Source organism: Rhinoraja longicauda, chromosome 3 (assembly GCF_053455715.1).
Source record: "Rhinoraja longicauda isolate Sanriku21f chromosome 3, sRhiLon1.1, whole genome shotgun sequence".
In the NCBI taxonomy this organism is placed as follows: Eukaryota; Metazoa; Chordata; class Chondrichthyes; order Rajiformes; family Arhynchobatidae; genus Rhinoraja; species Rhinoraja longicauda.
The window spans coordinates 29,986,501-30,006,181 of NC_135955.1; the positions used below are offsets into that span (position 1 = coordinate 29,986,501).

Consider the following 19,681-nt stretch of genomic DNA (forward strand, 5'->3'; position numbering starts at 1 on the left):
CCCTTTGAAAGTTTTCGCTGTCTTTTCGGGGGTCATTCCACATCACAGAAACTGGCTCTGTGAATGAAAATCCAGGTTCTCGCCTGGTTAGGGCATAGTTCCGTCCCTGTGAAGTGCTCCAAAAGCAGAAATGCGACCCAGACCGAGCTCCCACCCGGCAAAAGATGTCTGCAGCCCCGCAGCAGCGGCAAGCCCACCCCGCTGGTCTCCCACACGCTTCATATGTCCGGGCACAGTAAATCGGGCACTGGCAACCTGGGACGGACCTCCCTCCCTTACTCCCCTGTTACTTTACGAACCCGTGGCTTTTGCTGATCATCTCTTCAGGAAGCAGTTACTCCTTATTTGTTTACTTATTGCAGTAATTGATTTGTATCAATATCCATTTGTTAGCCATCAAAGGCAAATATTCTTCAAACATTATTTTCAACTGCAGAATGGCTTTGTACTTTTTTTCCTCGTGACTGTAAGAATTCAAATTGACAAGTGATTGCTCGGGGACATTTGCTCCTTATGATATCCATGAATGTGGGGTTAAGATCGGATTACACTGATTGATCCGCACCATGTCTCAAGCAACAACACAGCTGCAAAACAAATTCTGAACAACTGTTCCACAAAGGAACAAGAGGGTCTCCTGTCTATAATGCAACTAATTCAATCTGCCCCTTGGCTGGGATTAAAGGTAAAACGGAGCTGGGAACTGTTTCATAACCCAAGACCCAAGTGCAGTGCGTGCAACAGTCCAAACCACCCATTCATTCTGTGATAAAGGATCCACGGTGCTCATGACTAAACAAGAGTACAGTGCAGACTTTGTTGCTATCTTTAAATCCCCTTAGGATGAATGATTCTCCTTGATGTGCATAACGTGACTGTCTCGCCATCTTTACCATCCTTTAACATAAAGGACGATATTATTGAAGATTTAATGTTCCTGACATGTTGCTCACGCGCACCCAACTCACATCATCAGAGGCGTTGAACCAGATCTGTTTCCCTTCCACCCGCACTAATCTGGATCTCCGATGAAGAGGTGAAAGCAGAGGTGAATGGAGGGCAGGAGCCCCGGCATTCGCTCTTTGTTTCAACACAACTACCCTCCGCAAGACCCATTCAAATGGAAACTCTACACACCGCGAGTCTGAGCACTCTTTTCCAACCCAAGACCAGTAGCTGGAGATCGCATTCCTGGACCGTTCGGAACCTTGAATGAATGGCATTTGCTACATTCTGTTCAGTACTATGACTGACCTCACTATTGCTGTCTTTCCAAATAAAATGCCCAATCCGTTCCCCCTCTCAAACGAATGTAAAAGATCCAATGTTACTGTTTTTCAAAGAGTACTTCCCAGCAGCATCAGCCATTGCTGATCTCAAAACAAACATGGCTACATCTGGCCATTATCCCATCACCTCCCTCCTTTCCTACATTAGGAACCTCAATTCTGAGACAAGACATGAAGTAGCTGCCCTTTGCTTCCTGTATTCATAAGTGATAGGAGCAAAATTAGACTATTCGGCCCGTCATTCAGTCATGGCTGATGTAACTCTCCCCCTCAACCCCATCCTCTTGCCTTCTCCAATGTGTCAGGTATAAAAACATTCCATTGTTGGTTAAAGTAAAACATCAAGTTAATCAGAGAAATTGCAGAAGGCTGAAGCTCTCCTGCAAGGGATAGTTGCAAGCAGCAGATACATTTGTCATGATTCCTGTTGCAATATTCAACTCAAGTGTCTACAATAATTGTTCTGCACCATTGTTATTCTCAATCATACTGTGACACCTGCTCTCCTTACGAATAATTTCCAATAATTTTAATTGAAGGAGACTGATGTGCTGTTATCAAGGAGTGAATAATTAGAGTCAATTTTTGAAGGACTAATAACCATGTCTCACTGCTCACTTCCTATTTTAAGCCTACTGTATTTTGCTTTGAAAACTTCTGGAGGTTAAAATATATTCCTTTCAGAAGTTTTTTGGCATAACTCTAATGCAAGAGAAATTCAAAGTCTTTAAAAAAATGCTTGGCATACAGCTTGTTTTCTGTCTTCCATGACATAACCACAGCCTGTCTTATCCAGCTGTCAGCTACAAGAAGCTTTTATTCACCTGATTCCCTCAGCTGAGGAACTCAAAAGTGACCAATTTTGTAGAAAGGATTTTCAGTAATGAGCAAGTTATTCAACAACAAAAAAATTTGTTCTCCAAAAGCAGTCGAGTGATGCTTTGACAATTCCTTTACCCTGCTAGTTATTGTTTGACCAACTGTGGAATGTCTACAGGCACAGAATCCCGAACTCGTTAGGTTTTACAGCTAAAACCAGTAGATCTATTTGAATGGATTCACAAGAAACTGCAGATGCTGGAAAACATTGAGCGAAAAACAAACTGCTGGAGGAACTCAGCGGATCAGACACCATCTGCGGAGGGAAATGGATAGATGGCTTTTCAGGTCGGAACCCTTCTTCAGACAGATTTATTTGAATGGTTATTGCACATTAGATCAAAAATACCACCCCAGAGCATGAACAAAAACAGGCTGGTTGCAAGTAGATGTGCAAAGGGAAAATGTTGTCAATAATCAAAACTGTCATTGTTTTTTAAAAATTGGAAGGCTGTGTGTGTGTGTGTGTGTGTGTGTGTGTGTGCCAGAAAGATGGTGTGGCATTATAAAATACAATCACGTATACGTAAATCAGTCTGAAGAAGGGTCTTGACCCGAAACGTCACCCATTCCTTTCTCTCCTGAGATGCTGCCTGACCTGCTGAGTTACTCCAGCATTTTGTAAAATAAATACCTTCAATTTGTACCAGCATCTGCAGTTATTTTCTTACACTGCGTATACGTAAAGATTATTTAACTAGGCTCAGAGATTTGAGACAGCAATCATTAAACTGAGCATTCCACTGTATCTCATGATAGATCTAACTTCTTTCAGCTAATCACAATTTTCTACATAAAAAATACTTTGTTAAAATAAATATTCTATTAATGACCCCATCTCCTTTTGTGGTTGAGGGATGGTCAAACATCACTGGGGCAAGATCCTTTTAGTTGTGTTCATTGCATTCAGTTAATTGTGCAAATGGTATTACCGTCAATTAGACGCTAATAATTGGTATTTTTTTATTACTATTTTATCACATTTAGAATTCCAGCACCAAGATATACTAAGTGTCTCAGCTGGGATGTATTTTTTTTTTCCTTGTACATTTCAGATTCCCTTCAGGCTGCCAAGATGAGTAGAACTGCAACTGCCATGCAATGCTCATCAGCCGTTAATAATAGCTCCTTTGTACTACAGTCACATGAACAGTGTAGTGCTATGATTGCTGTCACTTTGGGCTCATTATGCAAAGCAAGCTTTCACATCGACCAGTTCTACTGGGCTTGCTTTGGTTGGATCACTATGACCAATACTGTTTTCACCCCATGGCATGCAAGAGCTTAGCACAGAATCCTTTCACTGCCACCGTTTCTGAATCACTTGTGTTATACTGAATAGAGCTTTTTTTTATAAAAAAAACAAAAATCACCATACCAACCTAACCATTTTAAACCGATATGGGAATTTTTTACACAATTTGGCTAATACAATTTAAAACAAGTAACTATACCAGATCATGTTAGTTAGTATATTTTAGTGATACCAAATCAGGTTTTGTTACTTATCCTGTTTTTATAATGCAAACAAAAATATTTTGATTAGTTGCCTGTGCAAGATGCCAAATCTAAAAGTAATAATTTTCAGTGAACAATACTGATAACGTGTTATCTAGCTTTATTGTGTTATGTATATAACTAGATAACACTTTATCTAGATAACACTTTATCTAAAAAAAACTAAGACTTAAATTGCATTTAGTTGTTTTTGGGTACAGTGCCATTCATTTTCAGTAAATTGGAAAACAAAGACCTAATTACAAGCAATGGATTGATGGTTACAATTTTTTTAATGGGTTTGAGGTAATGAATGGTTCATTAAATTAGAAATACCAAACTAAAAGATAACTCAATAATAATAAAAAAAACAGTTTTGTGTAGAGAAGACAGAGAAGTTTCTGGCTGTGTTGCATGGCCTGGCTAATGAGACCACTGATATCCGACTGCTACGCTCCTCCAATCTGCAGAGAGGCTGGCTTTGCAAGTGACCAGTCTTTTGGGTAAAACAGGCACCGTATGAACCTAGCGACATATGAATTTAATGTTGAATCTGCTCAATGTAATGGAAAAGCAGATATCATCATTTAGTTTTTCGCATTCAATTAGATGTCAGGGTAGAGGAAGTTGCCCTTGCCGAGTTCCATGACTTTGCAGTAGCACCCCCTTGTTTTGATGTCATAAGACTTGGGGTTCATCCTATTTCGAGGATAGCTCTAAAATCAAGATTGAGAGTTCAGTGCCACACTCTTGGCAGTGCCGTCTTTCAGTGAAGGGGCGGCACAGCGGTGCAGCAGTAGAGTTGCTGCCTTACAGCACCCGAGACCCGTGTTCAATCCTGATGTGTGCTGTCTGTATGGAGTTTGTACGTTCTCCCCTGGGACTGTGTGGGTTTTCTCTGGGTGGTCCAGTTTCCTCCCACACTCCAAAGACGTACAGGTTTGTAGATTAATTGGCTTCTGTTAATTGTAAATTCTCCTTAGTGCATGTAGGATAGTGCTGGTGTAAGGAGTGATCATTGGTTGGTGTGAACCCGGTGGGCCAAAGGGCTTGTTTCCATGCTGTATCTCTAAAGTCTAAAGTGGAAAACCAAGGCCCAAAGTGTCCCTCAGGTGCTACAAAAGATTCCTCAGCAAAGCCTTCATAACATCAGTGATCCTGAGGGAAGCGTGCAGGGCTTGCACCGTTTGCTGAGGTGGGACCATTGATCAAGCACAAGGTTCTTGGTCCTAGAATGTTAGGTGAATCAGTGACCCCTAGCAAAGTTAGAAGTCCTTCTCAGAGATTTCAGCTCTTGCTCTTGTTGATGTTGGTAAACAAATATTGGATGGGATACCAGTGTGTCAATCAGGGAAAGTGGCCTATACTTCAATACAGTACAGTTCAATACCATAGGTCTGTCTGAATGTGAAATTGGGGATCTTAAATAAATATTTATTTACTAACATCAACAAGATCAAATTATCTGTTCATTATCACATTGTTGGTATGTGAAATCGCCCAGCATGAATTCAAGGGCTGAAACTTCAGAGGAACATGACTTTGTCAGGATTATCAGTAAACATCACAAATAAAGTATTAACTGGCATTATCGTGTAATGTGACATTAGGGGGAAAAAGTATTTTATCCAAAAAAATGTTAACTCCAGGAAGACACCTCTGCCTCAGTACTACAGTAGACAGTGAGCCTGAATTCAAGAACTAAAACCTCCAAGAAGGACTCTAATTTTTGGAACCACCTGGCATCCAGGGACCAGGAGACCAATGCCTGATCTATGGTCCCACCTCAAAAAGACCTGCTAGAACCCTGCTCACTTCCCTCAGTTGCTTCTATAATAGATAGCTGAAGATAATTAACAGTAAAAGAAAGGTTAATTTTTGAAAAATTGAACTCATTCATGACTCTCCCAATTCCAGAGCACCGTTTTGGCAGTTTCTGATGGGACTAATCTGCTCCAAGTCCCATATCCATATCACCCCCCCCCCCCCCTCCCTCACCCCGTCAATCTATAAATGGGATGCAGCTAAAGTTAGAGCTAGAATTCATTGACTAGCTCCGAACACCCAATTAATGCCCACATCTCAATAGAATCAAATTGGCAAGACCTGCTTCCCAACTCTATAACTCAATCCTACAGAACACCCATCCAGTTCAGAACTGAAACAGATCTACAGTATAGCCATAAAAATCAAAAAGTACTGTTTGGTCTTATGCTATCTTCTAAACCATGTTTCAATTTTGTTTAATTAGGTTGACCACAACTATTCATTTTGATTCCAGTTTTTGGTTCTTTCAGATGCAACGCCTACATTTCCTCTGGTGGGAAAGTTCTTGTTCACAGATGCAACAAATCAATCATATCTGACTCCTTACTTTGAACAGCTCATAATAACATTAGTGTTCATCAACAACAACTTGCCACTCAATATGTCAGGCCTCTTCACCATAGTGAAAACAACACAGGTGTTTTAGAAATTGTCATCCGACCAAATCTGAGGAGACTAAAAAACATGTTCAAATACAAAGGATTAAGGAGCTTCTCAAAGGAGAAGGAAGGAAGAGGCAAAAAATGTTTGGAGAAGAATTTCAAGGGCTTTATAGTCGAAAACTAACCCACCTCCTTTGTAAAAACAGTCAAACCAGGGAATCATGAAAAGATGAGGGTTACACTTAGACACTGGTCAAAAACATCAATCCAATTGTGAATAAAATATAGCATTTCATGCTCATTACTATTATTTTCAAAATATTGATATATGGTCACAATAAAGAGGAATAGTATAATGCATTAGCACTGCCAAAGCAATTAGTATGTTCCCCCTAATCCTTGCCAAATGACAATGACGCAAGGCTTCTACGTTTAAAGCATAACTCGTAAAATCTTTTTCATTCTTATAATACTCCCACTAAATCAGCAATCCATTGTCTTGTTTTCCAAGAACTCCAGTCATTTAGTAAAGACCTCAAGATTCAAATCAATAAACTGGGAAGCACAAGAGGCTGCAGATGCAGGGATCTGTAGCAAAAACAATGGAGAGCACCTGGGGAAGTCAGCAGTCAGGTAGCAACTGTGGAGAGAAATAGACAATAAACATTTCCGGTCGAGATCCTTCATCTGTAAACGGTAGAGATGAAAGGTCTCAACCCAAAAGTCAACTGTCCATGTCCATGCACAGATGCTGCCTGACCCACTGAGTTCCTCCCGCTGCTCTCCATTTTTTGCCAAAGATTGCAGCATCTGTATTCTCTTGTGCCTCCATTTTAATATTCTATTGCAAAGCCTATTCAAGGTATGCCTTCTTCCAGGAAGTTTTCCCCCTCTCTTCAGTGGAACCATCCTTCTCTGAGGCCCTTTCCCACTGTCCCTTTGATTTCCACTGCCTCCAACTCTTTGACCAGTTCTCACTCAGACTTGCTACCATAGCCACGTGTTCTTCGAAGTCAGAATAACACAAGGGACCGTGGGCTCCAACAAAATGATTCACCACACCACATTCCCAACCTTGCCCCAATTATCACCAGTGGTCTATCCATTCTTTTACCATCCCACTCTCAGTCCCGCAGTCCCTCCCTCAATCCACTTCTCTCTATTACTCTTCCTTTCTTCTCACTTCCACTCTAACCTAACCATTAATCTCCCTCTCTTCTCCTCCTCCTCCTCCTCCTCCTCCTCCTCCTCCTCCTCCTCCTCCTCTCTCCCTTTATCCTTAGGGTGCAATGTACAATTTGCAAGCTAACAGTTGACAAGGATGATACACATTTGTGAACATTTCAGGGAGGTGGGGCTGGAGGTGCGGGTGGGGCTGATGGCGGAGGAGAGAACAGGGCAATAACATCATGTGAACCCCAGTAAGACTGGGAGACAGGTAAAACTAGATTTTTTTTTAGGATTGCATCTGAAAGAAGCAATCGCTAGCCCCTCAACCCAGCCCCAACTCCACCAACTGGAGGGGAATGCCAAGACTACACTACTGGATTGTCCACGGACCACGGTCCCACAAGTCGGTAGCCGCCCAGCTGACCACAGTGGACCTGTGCAACCGCGCGGGGGCGCGCCCGGTGCGCGTGCACGGCATCCAGGGCGAAGACTCCGAGTCGCGAGAGCGCGCCCCGCAACCCTCCCAGTGTGCGCGCTCCTCACGGCCAAGTCCTTCCATCAGATGTCCCAAAGAGTAGCCATAACTTTGCAAATGTGCTCAAAGCCTTGCCTTGCCTCGCCAGTCGCCAGCTCCTGCGGTAGCTTGGCGCAGCACATCTCACCAGTCATTTGATGCTGAGATCCAGCCAAGGGTATAAATTAAGTTTACCATGTCATGGAATGTCGCTGATGGATGATTGACAGTTTTATAATGTAACAAGCAAATGTAAAGAAAAAATATATACTCTCTATCCTCTCCACAGTAAAGAATAGTTCTCCGTTTGTTGGATTCTTTATAAGATACACACAAAAAATAATCAACCTGATACACTATCCCTTCTGACAACCCCACATCCAGCTCTGGCGCGATCCCTGTTGTCATTACACCCGTTTCGAATTATGAACGAAAACAAACTCGACTTAAAACAGTTTCCAAACTTTTATCCTCGAGAATCTGGGATCCTTTGTTTTTCCGTATATATTAAGATAAAACAATGCAAATCCTGAATTATTCATGGGAGGAAAATCATACCGATTTTTCAGAAGAAAATAACACCAAAAAAAAAGGAAATGTAACTGCAGAAGTAATCACCAAACGCACAGCAGTCCAAGGTTACTTTTAATGAGAAGAGAAAACTTACCTCTACATAGGCAGCTTGCTGTTTGGTTTCTCAGGAGCCTTTTAGTCCTACTCGTATTCAACTAGATTGGGTGCATTAAATCCTCCTTTATTCTGGTGTCCAACCCCAGAGGCTTAAAAAACAAAGATGAATTTGGTCACAAGGTTGTTGTTATCAGTGCAGAGGTTCCGTTAACATTGGGACTATTCGGATCCTTTAAACCTCCCCCTCCTCCTCCTTCTTTAAGTCGGGTGGTTTGGGGAGCTGACTTGAACAGTCTGGTCTTTTCACTGTAACTTTCCTCTCCAGTAACACAACGCTAACTTCAGTGCCTCTGACTGATCGCGGCTCATCAGCGCGACCAATGGCGAGCGCAGGGCAGTCGCTGGCTCCACATACCCATCTCGGGTCAGCACCTGTTTAGATCGACCGATGGGGGTAACATTTTTAGGATTTCTTCCCCCCGCTTGTACCTCGTTTACAACAGCGACGAAACTTCTTGGCTGTGTGTCAACGGCCGTAATATGGATCTATCTTAAAGGAACGTGGAAGGTGCGCTCCAAATGCAAAACTGTGTTTTGTAATATTAGGTGGAGCTGGATTATTACAGTGGCAACAAACAATAACATAATAAACACGAACACAATGCCTTCCCTTTCAAATCCTAAGCGAAAACATAAATAAATAGACTTTAACGCATTAGATATTAATATCTCAGCCCCAACATTTGTGGGCGCATGAGGTCAAAGCTTCCCAATCAGTCCATCTCCGGTGAGAGAGGTAACATTCCCAATGCTGCCTTCCATGGCAGGGCTGGGAGTGAGGTGGGGAGGGGGAGGCGAGTGGGTAGGAGAGGCAAGTGGGTAGGGATGGGGAGGTGGGTAGGGGTGGGGGAGATGAGGTGGATTGGTTTAGGGAAGTGAGAGGGTAGGGGTAGGGGTAGGTGGTGACGAAATGGGTGGGGTAAGGGAGATGAATGAGTAGGGGTGGGGTGAGGTGGGTAGGGGAGGGGGAGGTGAGTGGTTAGGGGTGGGAGGTGAGGTGGATTGGAGTAGGTAGAGATGAATGGGTAGGAGTGGGGGGAGGAGGGGTGGATAGGGGTGGGGCGAAGGTAAGTGGGTAAGGAAGGGGTGAGGTGGGTAAGAGAGGTGGTGAAGTGGATAAGGTGAGATGTAAAGGGAGAGCAATCACTCATCAAATGCAAGAGACTTATCATTTAACTCTCTCTTGGAAAAGGAATTAGCCCTCAAACAAAAAAACTATTTTGTGCCAGATTCAGGTGAGAGAAATCATTAACCTATAGGTACCATTAATACAATTGTTCCAGTTGTCTTGTACCTCCAGAGTTTAACTTCACCAAAAGATTGGACTAGAAAGAGTGTGACTGCGGTACTAAACTTTCCCTCATAAGATACCCATGAACCATGCCAGTAAAATGTTTGTTACAGGGGACGTACAACGAGATCTGGGTGTCCTAGTGCATCCGTCACTGAAAGGAAGCATGCAGGTACAGCAGGCAGTGAAGAAAGCCATTGGAATGTTGACCTTCATAACAAGAGGAGTTGAGTATAGGAGCAAAGAGGTCCTTCTGCAGTTGTACAGGGCCCTAGTGAGACCGCACCTGGAGTACTGTGTGCAGTTTTGGTCTCCAAATTTGAGGAAGGATATTCTTGCTATTGAGGGCGTGCAGCGTAGGTTTACTAGGTTAATTCCCGGAATGGCGGGACTATCATATGTTGAAAGACTGGAGCGACTAGGCTTGTATACACTGGAATTTAGAAGGATGAGAGGAGATCTTATCGAAACGTATCAGATTATTAAGGGGTTGGACACGTTAGAGGCAGGAAACATGTTCCCAATGTTAGGGGATTCGAGAACAAGGGGCCACAGTTTAAGAATAAGGGGTAGGCCATTTAGAACTGAGATGAGGAAAAACTTTTTCAGTCAGAGAGTTGTGAATCTGTGGAATTCTCTGCCTCAGAAAGTAGTGGAGGCCAATTCTCTGAATGCATTCAAGAGAGAGCTAGATAGAGCTCTTAAGGATAGCGGAGTCAGGGGGTATGGGGAGAAGGCAGGAATGGGGTACTGATTGAGAATGATCAGCCATGATCACATTGAATGGCGGTACTGGCTCGAAGGGCTGAATGGCCTCCTCCTGCACCTGCTTTTTTTTCTGTATTTCATTTTCTGTACATGATTTGATGATTAATTAAATATGCTAATCAAACTCTGTGCACCTTAGTGAGGATTCTTCCATTTGCTTGGTTTTGCAAACACCCAGTTGGCTTGTACCATCCAGTTTAGGATCACCTGTTTTGGATTAGTAATCTTTACAAATGCCAATTTAAAAGCTTGGGGCAAACATGGGAGAGAGTGTGACGAGGCCTTGTTTGGCACACTTTTCCCTGGCCCCTGAGGTGTAATATTCCTAGGAACAGATTTTTCCATTTAAAGAGAATGGACAATGTATTATTTGTAAATGTAAAATAAAGAATGATTATGAGTGACAGCCTTTAAAAATAAAGCCCAAAGTTATGCAACTTTATGCAACTGTAACACTAATTGTTACCAAATAGAGAGAGTGAAATAGTTCAACCAAATAATGATATTCATCATCGTCTCAAGGTGCAGGTGGATTGAAAGCCTTGCATAAGATGACTGGACACTCTTCTCTGAACAATAGGGACAGAATTCCTTTAGGATCACGAATTTCAAGTTGTAAAATCCCTGATGAAGATCTTGCAATCTCCATGGCGAGAATCTTCCCTTTTTCAATGGCTGGTGCATTGTGATCCCTGGAAACTGTCACGATGTCAACAGGGGCGGCACGGTGGCACAGCGGTAGAGTTGCTGCCTTACAGCACTCACAGCGCCAGAGACCCAGGTACATCCCCACTACGGGTGCTGTCTGTACGGAGTTTGTACATTCTCCCCATAACTGTGTGGGTTTTCTCCGAGATCTTCAGTTTCCTCCCACACTCCAAAGATGTACAGGTTTGTAGGTTAATTGCCTTGGTATAAAGTAAATTGTCCCTAGTGTGTGTAGGATAGTGTTAATGTGCAGAGATCACTGGTTGGTGTGGACGCAGTGGGCTGAAGGGCCTGTTTCCATGCTGTATCTCCAAAGTAGAACTAAAACAAAAAAAAGGCCTGGCTGAGCCAATTGCATTCTGAGACAGCAAATCAAGAAACAAAAAGCACAATTAAAAGAAACACTTATTAAAAATATTATACAGAGTACTAAATAAATGTGTCTGACTAAGGCAGAAAATAAAATATAAATAAACTTATAAAATATTTTCATTCAGAGTTCTTTATATTTTGAATTAACCTACAAACCTGCACATATCTGGAGTGTTGCAGGAAACCAGAGCACCCAGAAAAAAACCCCACACAGTTACAGGGAGAACGTACAAACTCCAAAGAGAAGTAGCAATAAATCCTTAAACTCCATACGTGTCTCCTGAAACTGTGACATCTGCACATGAATTATCATCTCAGGCTACTAAGCGTAGTAATCCACAACCTTTAAAGTGCCATATTAACAATGGGCTAATGAATGCTAATCAAACACTTGATCCAGCAAGTGAACAATTGAGACAGTGGTCTCAGGGTGTCAACATACTGTATTACGTTTTGCTCTACTACATATGCAAATGACATGATGACAGTCATGCTGATTGTGATGACTTCATTATCACACAGGCTCAACAGGCAAGACCTTGATGTGTGCTTGAGGGCTTGAGGAAACATCATTTCACCAAAGGTCAATGGTTGACGTAATTTATACTCAACCTCGAGGTCTTTTACAATCATGAAGGGCATGCTATTGTTCCATGTACAGTGTCCAGCAAAAATAGATATGCACAATGCTACATTTGGTTTATCAATTTTGTTTAGTGTGTAATTTGTTGTACTATACAAGATTGCCATAACCCAATGAGACGGTCCCACAAGATCAGACAGCTGTAGTATTGCTTTGGATCAGGCGAGAAGTGGTAACAAACAGATCCATTTAACAAGCTGCAACTTATTTTCACACGAGAATGTCAATATTCCACATTCACTTAAACAAAAGAAACTGAAGAAAAATAAATCACTATTAACCATTTAAAATGCTTTTGAAAATGGGAAGAATATGCATTGGATGCAAACTATTACTTTGTGGAAAAGATAGTACAGTACTTGCAATTTGATAAATAGCAATCGTTGGCACAAATTTCAGTCTTTGCAACACTAAAAGAACAAGGAATGCCAGTTCATCTCAAGCAGCATGTTTAGTGGTGAGTCAACCTTGTCGATAAGTGCCACAAACAACTGTCTCTATTTTCATCTCATTTGAAATGTCTTTCTGTGCTTTTGTGTATCAGGAAATGCTTGGGCAAATTTCTGAATGAGTCAACATTTTCTGCTTTAATTGTTGCTCCTTTGTCTTACGAACAGTACAGGCTACAGTCCTTTACTCCACCAGCAAGTTAAAAGTGAAAACACAAAGCAATTGTTATAGGATGGCTTGATAAAGACATCTGACAAAATAGCTTTATATGCTTTCAATTGTACTTCTAGACATGTATTCCTATTTACCGATCATTGCATCACGGCAAATAAGCCATCTCGTAACACCAGAAAGAAGAAAAAAATAAATGTGATGGGTATTCGCCTCCTTATCATTATGGTTACAATTTCATGATTAATTGCTGCTTACAGTGGAATGGATTTACTGGCTAAGTTCTGAAATCATCTCCCTATGTGTCTCTCTTTCCTCCTCTCAGATATTTAGAACATAGAGCAATACAAACTTTTGTCCCAAAATACAACGATAAAATTCTCTCTTGCAGCAGCAGCACAACAGCTTTGTAAACACAGTATTCATAGCACACATGAGAAATCTGAAACAGAAACAGAAAACAATGAGGATAATCAGCAGACCAGGCATCAACAATGGAGAAGAAACAGGGTTATTCTTGTTATAAAGGTTATAATGGAGAAGAAACAGCTCCATCATCAGAATAGTAACTCCGAAAAAATGTGAATTGTGAGTTGCAGAGAGGAGGAGCGATGGAGAAATACTTGTTCCAAAGATACCCAAGCAAGCTTGAAGAACGACACCGAACCCTCTATCAGGGCACATTGCAGCCCCTAGGATGAAGAAGCTCTGCCAATGCCTCTACTTTCTGAGACGTTTAAAGAATTTTGAAATGTCACCGAATACTCTCCAACTAATTTTCCATATTCACCATAGAAAGTATCCTGACAACTTGTATCAGAGCCTGGTCTGGTAATTCCAACGCATGGTAACTCAAGGGGCTGCAGATAATGCTGGACTCAGCCCGGCCCATCACAGGCACAGGCACAGCCCTCCCCTCCATCGAAAGCATCTACAGTGCATGAGGGCTACTTCAAGAAGGTGGTATCTATCATCAAGGATACCCACTATTCGGGCAATGCCATCTTCTTGCTGCTACTGTCGGCCAGAAGCTACTGAATCCTGAATCCCACACCACCAGATTCAGGAACTGCTACTTTCCTATAGTTTATCAGGTTCTTGAACCAACCTGCACATCCCTAATCCGACCTATGGACCACATCCTGTGCTATCATGGACTGGCTCTGTTTTCTGATTGTGCTTTTATATTCATGTCTTCTTGCAGGCTTTTTTCTGTCTTGCAGTATTTTTATGTATAATTTATGCATATTGATGTTTTGGTTAAGGTCTTTGTGCTCGTGGTGCTGCTGCTGCTAGATTTTCATTGTATCTGTACCACACTTGTACATTTTACAATAAAATTGTCTTTGAAACAGATGCAAATGCTCCGGATATCACAAATAGTTAACCCCTTGAGCCTTAAATTGATTGCGGATTCATGACGTTATGCATTTCCTTTAGTCATTCGTTACATTTAAAGATTATTCCGATATGGGAAGCAGAAAGTGAATATTTCTATACCATCATTGATAATAATTTCTACCACACTGTTGCTCAGTAAAAACAAACACCATCATTAATATCAATCTTTCGGAAATAATTAACTGAGAATGTTTGGCAGCCTCTTATTGAACATTAAATGTACCTAAAAAGCTTCTTTCGCAATCCATTGGATCAGTTCCAGGGACTGAGAGATGACTGGGAGAATTTAAGGAGCAGGAGATCACTAAGTATAAAGAGTGAGATAAAAACAGGATGTTTTGGGAAAAACGTTGCATACTTTGCAGGTCATGCAGCATGGGTGGAGATAATAATAGCTAGCGTCTCAGCACAGTGGCTTTTTATCGGAATAAGGAAAAGTTAGAAATCAAACACTGTTTCGGCCGCAAAGAAGGGGAGGGGTAAAGGGAACAAAGCACCGTCTGTGATCAGTTGACCACCAAGAGAGACTGACTGATCCGGTTGCTGGTGACGCTGGCTGAGAGAGTGTGGTAAAGGCTTGTTCAGGAGATGTGTCTGGAGGAGATGTAAATAGAGGGTGTTGAAGGAGGACAGAGGAGAAAGCAAAAAATATTGATACAATGTTGAGATGAAGAAGATTATTGAAGTTGGAACTGAAATAAAAGATAATTCTGGAAATACAGAATGACGCCTCCATGAAGAGATGAACGCAAAGCTAACTTTGCAAGTGGGAGGTTGGATGTAAGGAGAGTGTACATTATACAGCTCATGGCAAGACTTTTAATTCAAACTGGGAAGTTCTGATACAAACTGGATGGATGGGTTACCGGACATTAAATTCAATGTGGAGTGCTAAGGACTGGAATGCGTCCAGTCGATAGATGAGGTGCTGTCCTTTGAGGTTATATTGCATTTCAAACCAACACGTGGAGGAGAGAGAGTCCAGAGAGGACCTGAGTTTGGTGTATAAAATTATGAAGGGTAGAGATAGGGTAGGTAGGAGAGAAATGTTTCCCCACACCAGTGGCATCTATAACCAGAAGTCGTAGGTTTAATGTAAGGGGTAGGAGAATTAGAGATTATATGAGGAAGACTTTCTTTTCACCCAGAGGGAGTTTTTAATTTCAAATGCATTGTCCAAGGTGGTGATGGAAGCAAAGCTTGTCACAACATTTCAATGATGAAATGATGCTTCAATGATGCTTTTATTGGCACACGTGCAAATGCAGTGAAATTCAGTTCTTACATGTAGTCCAGTAGAGTATTGCCATACCTAAGCACATCCCTTATTAGCAATCTGTACAGAAATAGTCTACTGAACCCGCATGCAAGACCTGCCTTGTTTTGGCGCCATTTTCAAACTCCAGTCCTTGCTCTAGATCCTATGAGCACGTGGAACATCATGGTACAGCAGACTAGGATTCAGGATTCAGGATATCTTTATTTGTCATCCAAAAAACAAGTTTTTTGAACGAAATTTTGTCACCCACAGTCCAACAATAAGAGCAATAAAATAAGCAAATTACACAACCCCAACCAACACAAAACACAAAAAAAAAAAAACATCCATCACAGTGAGTCTCCTCCAGTCCCCTCCTCACTGTGATGGAAGGCCAGAATGTCTTTTCTCTTCCCCTGCCGTCTTCTCCCGTGGTCAGGCTGTTGGAGTTGCCACGTTCCAGGCCGCGCCGGACGGTGAAAGGTCCGCAGTGGGCCGACCCAAGCCCTGCGATCCGGGGTGGGCGAACACGCTGCCGCTGCCGCTGCCGCTGCACGTCGGGGCGGTCGTGGCTCCATACGAATGTGTATGGGTTGGTGACTAGAGGCCATATACAAGAAAATTACAGTAGTTTAGATGAATATCATGAGCCAATGGGCATATTTTGGTGCTGTGTGAGTCTATGACTCTAAATGAGTAAGAGCCCAAAGGCTGAGCTGAAATGGGATGGAGAATTAAAGTGACAGGTTTAGGATGTACTGGATTCATGTTGACTTGGTCGTATGGATTCAGAACTGGCTTAGTCATAGAAGACAGAGGATTGTGGTAGAAAATAGATATTCTGGCTGGAGGTCTGTGGCCAGTGGTGGGACCTCTGCTGTTTGTGATATATATATATATATATATAAGAAAATAACTGCAGATGCTGGTACAAATCGATTTATTCACAAAATGCTGGAGTAACTCAGCAGGTCAGGCAGCATCTCAGGAGAGAAGGAATGGGTGACGTTTCGGGTCGAGACCCTTCTTCAGACTGATGTCGGGGGTGGGACAAAGGAAGGATATAGGTGGAGACAGGAAGATAGAGGGAGCTCTGGGAAGGAGGAGGGGAAGGGAGGGACAGAGGAGCTATCTGAAGTTGGAGAAGTCGACGTTCATACCACCGGGCTGCAAACTGCCCAGGCGAAATATGAGGTGCTGCTCCTCCAATTTCCGGCGGGCCTCACTATGGCACTGGAGGAGGCCCATGACAGAGAGGTCAGACTGGGAATGGGAGGGGGAGTTAAAGTGCTGGGCCACCGGGAGATCAGTTGCGTTAATGCGGACCGAGCGCAGGTGTTCAGCGAAGCGATCGCCGAGCCTGCGCTTGGTTTCGCCGATATAGATAAGTTGACATCTAGAGCAGCGGATGCAATAGATGAGGTTGGAGGAGGTGCAGGTGAACCTCTGTCTCACCTGGAAAGAATGTTTGGGTCCTTTGATGGAGTTGAGGGGGGAGGTAAAGGGACAGGTGTTGCATCTCGTGCGGTTGCAAGGGAAAGTGCCCGGGGTTAGGGTGGTTTGGGTAGGAAGGGACGAGTGGACCAGGGAGTTGCGGAGGGAACGGTCTCTGCGGAACGCAGAGAGGGGAGGGGATGGGAAGATATGGCCAGTGGTGGGGTCCTGTGGTAGGTGACGGAAATGTTGGTGGATGATATGTTGGATCCGCTGGCTGGTGGGGTGGAAGGTGAGAACGAGGGGGATCCTGTCCTTGTTGCGAGTGGGGGGATGGGGAGCAAGAGCGGAGCTGCGGGATGTAGAAGAGACCCTAGTGAGAGCCTCATCTATAATGGAGGAGGGGAAGCCCCGTTTTCTGAAAAACGAGGACATCTCGGAAGCCCTAGTCTGAAACACCTCATCCCGGGCGCAGATGCGGCGTAGACGGAGGAATTGGGAGTAGGGGATAGACTTTTTGCAGGGGACCGGGTGGGAAGAAGTGTAGTCCAGATAGCTGTGCGAGTCGGTGGGCTTGTAATAAATGTCCGTCACTAGTTTTTCTCCTGTGATGGAGATGGTGAGGTCCAGAAACGGGAGGGAGATGTCAGAGATAGTCCAGGTATAGTCCAGGTATAGTCCAGGTATATATATATATATATATATATATATATATATATATATAAATGACCTAGATACGAATGTGTATGGGTTGGTGAATATGTTTGCTGACAACACCAAAATTAGAGGAGTTGCAGACAGCGAGGAAGGCTGTCAGAAGGTATAGGGGGGTATAGATCAGTCACAGAAATGGGCAGAAAAATGGCAGATGGAGTTTAACCCGAGCAAGTGCAAGGTGTTGCACTTTGGGAGGTTGGATGTAAGGAGAGTGTGTACAGCTCATGGCAAGATCTTTAACAGCATTGAAGTGCTGTGAGATCTTGGAGTCCAAGTTCATAGTTCACTAAAGGTGGCAACTCAAGTAGAAAGTGGTAAAGAAGGCATATGGTATGCTTGCCTTCATTGCTATGGGCATTGAGTGCAAGAGTCAGGAAGTTAGGATGTAGCTCTTTAGGACTTTAGTTAGGCCGCATATGGAACATTTGTGGATAATTTGTTGAATGCAGGTGTTGGTGGGATGGAAGGGGAGAACAAAGCGAACTGAAAGTTGTGGCTTGTGAACGAAACCACTCAGAGGCTGAAACTGGTTGATACAAAAGTCGTTATTAATAAAGAGAAATAAGCATTCCTTTAGAGATCCTTTCAATAGTTTCTCTAAACTCAAAATACATTGAGTTTTTAATTCTTTTTTTAAACACAAAGACAACAAAACAGTTAACTACAGTTTCAAAGGCAATAATTAGCTTTAACATTTCGAGTATAGAAAAATAACCTTGCAGAATTACATATTTACAATGGGAGTACAGTGTCGCTGCCAAGAAGAGGGAGTGAGGGGGGAGAGGGGAAGGGGGAGGGGCGAGTGGGGGTGGAAAGGGTGTTGCACCAATGCAGGAGAGGTTTGGGCCCAACTTGGTCTCGTTTGACAATAAAACACTCTTGACTCTTGACCTCACCTCCTTCTCTGCAACTTATAACACGTTTGATTTCTAACTTCTAATTCCTATGAAAGGTCACTGCCCTGAGACATTAAGCCCAAAATCTTCTCTCTCTACAGATTCCTGTAATTGCAGTGTTCTATATATCCCATATTTCACATTGTTTCATTCCCCTCTCTTCTGAGGTCATTCAAATGCTATTCAAGACAGATTATCTGCAATTAACAAACCATGAACCCCATCCCTCAGCCAGCACCACCACCATTTGTGTCTTCAGTCTATCTTAGTGTCTGCCCTGTCACAGTATGTTTCAGCTTAGTTTATTGTCACGTGTACCGAGGTACAGCGAAAAGCTTTTGTTCCTTTACTCCTGCTCCCTGCTTAACTTAACTATTTCTAACTTTACAAAGTTCTGATGGAAGATAATCAACAAGGAATTCCTCCTGTTACTTCTTCATGGTAGCTGTCTATTTTCAAAGCATTTCCTGAATTTTCTGGTTTTATTCCTTAATGTCAATATCAGGAGCAGAGCCATTGATTTGAAATGATAATACAAGTGAAAAATAGTTTTTACTTGCCTGAAGACTTCTTCAGTCTGAAGAAGGGTCTCCACCTGAAACGTCACCCATTCCTTCTCTCCAGAGATCCCGCCTGTCCCGCTGAGTTACTCCAACATTTTGTGTCTATGAGCAGGAATACAGTATTGAAATAGAGGATCAGCTACGATCATGTTGAATGGTGGACCTGGCTCAAAGACTGAATGGCCTACTCCTGATCCTATTTACTATTATTCGAGCATTCACATATCCACACGTGTTGAGGATGAATCCAGGTAGATACTTCTGCGTAGATTTTGATGGTCTTGTGATCAGCCAAACTGCAGTGATCGAGGAAAGGAAACTGACAGTTGATCTCCTTCAGCTGATAAGCCCTTAAAATCCCTTTGAATCTTTAAGCCACGTTCAGATATTAAGTCAGGTCAATTTAATAATAATAATAATAATAATAATAATGCATTACATTTGTATAGCGCTTTTCTAAAAACTCAAAGACACTTTACAGGGTTTACTAAAACATTTAAAAAAAATTAAAAATAAGTAAATGAACAGAAAAGGAAAAATA

At 42.5% G+C, this 19,681-nt stretch overlaps 1 protein-coding gene across 1 annotated transcript in view; it reads right to left on the reverse strand.

Moving 5' to 3' along the window:
- Nucleotides 1–8,812, reverse strand: part of megf10 (multiple EGF-like-domains 10) — a 158,269-nt gene extending 149,457 nt beyond the window's left edge. The window contains exon 1 of the mRNA XM_078395540.1: nucleotides 8,446–8,812. The gene's annotated coding sequence lies outside the window, so the exon portion shown is untranslated. The remainder of the gene's footprint in view (nucleotides 1–8,445) is intronic.
- Between the last annotated feature and the right edge of the window lie 10,869 nt (nucleotides 8,813–19,681).